General features: G+C 38.4%; 1 pseudogene; it reads right to left on the bottom strand.

Moving 5' to 3' along the window:
* Window positions 1-419: 419 nt before the first annotated feature.
* LOC121148378 lies at window positions 420-763 on the bottom strand (annotated as a pseudogene).
* Window positions 764-3470: the final 2707 nt, after the last annotated feature.

The raw sequence follows: 3470 nt of genomic DNA, 5'->3' as shown, positions 1-3470 counted from the left end.
TATTTACTGTGGCCTAAAGAGACCTGCACTGATTATGAAGTGAAAGCTCACGATGAAAAAGTCAAAGGTAGATGTGAACAATTTTTATGTTTAGTCTAAATAATAGACAGCAACTTGCCCAGGAATTGCATTTGTAATACACCTTATATTGAGCCTTTAATAGCTTAATGGCTAGTTACCAGTACAGAATACATGTTAATGTACAGAACGTTATGCTAGATTCCACAAAATAGCTACCAAATCATTTTTGAAGAGAACTGATCTCTTGATGTGCAGATCAACTTCATGGACTATACATGCATTAAATCCACAAGACTTTTGGCATTAAATCCATAAGACTTTTGGCTTTACCAAACAGATTCCACACTGTTCTTTTTCTATACTGGAAAGGAAATTTGGAATTTTAACTTTTTACAACTTTACTTCTCATCTACACTGACTATAGATTTCAACATGGTAACAGGTACATAGATAAGCAGAGTATAGAGCTTGTTTGGCAAATCTTCATCCTCGTGTTTTCTGGACAATTTCAGGTGGATGAAGTATGGGATGTTCCTTCTTCCTTTGGCCCAGACAGCTTTGTTGAGCCTGGTATTAATGCACGTATCTGGAATCCATCCTTTTCATGGAAAGCTTCCAGATCTCTGAGCGCCTGAGGAGCCCGCTCTGTGGATGTGCTTGTGAATGCCGAAGTTGTACTCCAAATTACCACCTCATTGATGGCAGAATGGCCTTCCTTCCAACCCTTTTTTGTGGGAGTCATCCTGTAGGGCCCAAGATGGAAAGGAAGTATGGATTGTTGGATTATTTCCTTAACATGGAAATAGGCATCCTTTCAATCCCAATCCCCAATAACACTTTAATTATCATTTCATATGCATTTTCTAAATGTTTAAGTGCATGTTTCCATATCACCAGCATCCTTCTAGTTGGATTGTGTATTCAAGTCATAATAAGAAACAAAGCACACTTAAAACCTGCTTTCTTTACAAGTTAACTATCAACAAATATGGGTTATCATGTAGGAGCATCACAAGAGGTTAGTTTAGTAATCCAAGCTCATATCCCCAAAGCTGCTACTCCCATAGGATCAAAGAAAGGATGAATGTGGTGTTTGCCTGAATTTGGTAGGTGGAAGTCATGAAGGAGAGTGGTGGCAAAGCCAGGAAGAAGTAGGAAGCAGAAGAGCACTCTGACCTAACTCTTCTTTTAGATTGCTGAGAATGCAGGTTGACCAAAGCCAATCAGATGCAGAGGATCTGGAAGATCAGAAATGTGCTCTCCAGCCTGGTCTTCCAGAAGGCAAAGAACAAAGCATAGGAATGTGAAGAGTGGAGCAACTGAAAGGCACTTGATACACATTCTTCTGCTCCTTTTTAATGAGATACACTGCAGCTCATTCTCTGCTGTGGTACATACAGTTATCTTTCTGTTCTTCAGAAGGAAGCAATTTATTGCATGGATGAAATGTAACTCATTTAATTGGTCTTCTATTGCTAAACATTTAGATTGATCTCCTGTCTTTTGTAAACAAACACTGAAGTAAATATGCTTGTACATATGTCTTCATGCATATGCATACTGTATCTGTTGTGTAAATTCCTAACATGGAATTGCTTCTTCATTAATTTAGAAGGTCAAAGTAAATTCTCTGCTTATTTCAAGAGGAAGAGTAGAAATACTCCCATATTTGGGTATTAAGTTGTCAAAATTTGTTTTCACTCCTTATTGACTCAAAATCCAATTGCTTATTGACTGGAAGTGTAAATTCCTTTTCATTTTTAGAACAATGGAAAGCATCGAGGCTGAGCAAAGGATCCTTTCCTGGATTCCTGACTCTGATACTTGACCCTGGGGATGTTTTATACACTGCCCATACTTCAGGCTCCTTGTCTATAAAATGGGTGTGCTAATAAGGCAAAGCCTCAAAGAGCTTGGGAAAGGCTTAAATGGTAAGATGTATTTGACTAATGGCCAGCGTATAAGTGTTGTTGTTATTTTGTGCTCAATTTCTGAAAACTGCTTTCACTATTTTTTCTTTTACTCATGTTTCAATCATCTCCCAAATTCCTGTTTCATCTTTTCAATTCTGGGCATCTATTTGTTTTAATTTCTTTTAATGTTGTTTCAAACTTATTTCAAAACTTTCAAATTGACCCTAACATGTGATATATCAATAACATCAGAACTTTCACATGTTTATTGATATAGTAACATTATACCATAATTTATACTGTTGTACAGAACACATGAACCACTCTTCTGCTTAGTGGTTCTGGGTCTACTCTGGATTATACCAATGGCTAGCACAGCTCTGTGCTCATCTCTGCAACAGCAATAGAAACCCTGGAATAAAGAGCATACCTCCCTCCTTACATTCCATTTATTTTTGCTGATGTATTTTGACCTTATAGACTGACTGCGTGTCTTTCATATTATATTTCAGCTTCACCATAGGTTAAAAAACGAATTCACAATTACGTGCATTCACTAAATTTTCTAGAGTTTTAAGAGTTACCTCAGGATTCTGAAATTCCAGTTTTGTTTAAGAAGTTTTTGTCTACTTCATAGAGGCTGCATGATTTTCACAAAGCTGTGTCATCTGCTCTTTTTAATCATTTTCAGACATATTCTCATGGGAGAGAATAAGATTCAGATGACTTAAGGAGATAGTTTCTTTGTTTGTGCTCTTCAAATATGCTTCACGTCTAGTTTGTTTACTCTGATCACTAAGTGTTCTAAAAATTATATTTATTTGAAAGGCAGAGCAATAGGAAGTGAAGATGAAGACATTCCATCATCTGGGTCATGCCCCAAATGAACACAACAGCTATATTAGGGCCATCCTGAAGCCAGAGACCAAGATCATCATTTAGGTCTCCCATGTGGGCAGCAGAAATCCAAATACCTAGCCCATCTCTTAACACCTTCCCCGGCCTATTAGCAGAAAGATATCTCAGAAGGGGGTAGCCAACACTCAAAAAGACTCCCCCCAAATGGGATACTGGCATTGCAACTGGCAGTTTAACCCCTTAGCTACATGTCTGCCCCAGAAAGAAACACTTTCAAGCACTTTCAAGACAATCAGTTACTCTCTAGGAAAAGAGATTACCCTAATTTTAGTTTTCTAGCCCCTGTCCACCTCCCTCTAAGGTAGAATTCAGTTTTGAGGAAGAAATACTCTCCAGGGGTTAGGTAGAGAAGATGACAGACACTCATTTCATCGTTAATGGCCCAATTAAGGTTCATTTGCCTTGTTGGTTTCTATAGCTGAATTCTATAGCTGACATAACACGAGTATGACCTCTCTAGCATGTTGCTAATCCACTGATGCTTTGCTTGCCCTTCCTTCACCCCTGAAGATCTGTTGGCACTGCCATTCACTCTTCATTCAGCCTTTAGACAAGGTATTGAGCCTTTGCTGGGAGTCATACCACTCTTCAGAACATACCCTTTGAAGGGTCACTGGA

Source organism: Ochotona curzoniae, unplaced genomic scaffold (genome assembly GCF_017591425.1).
Source record: "Ochotona curzoniae isolate NIBS_2020 unplaced genomic scaffold, NIBS_Ocur_1.0 scaffold_4701, whole genome shotgun sequence".
Classification (NCBI taxonomy): Eukaryota; Metazoa; Chordata; class Mammalia; order Lagomorpha; family Ochotonidae; genus Ochotona; species Ochotona curzoniae.
Note: the sequence above shows the minus strand (reverse complement) of the source record. Positions and strands in the feature narration are given on the sequence as shown.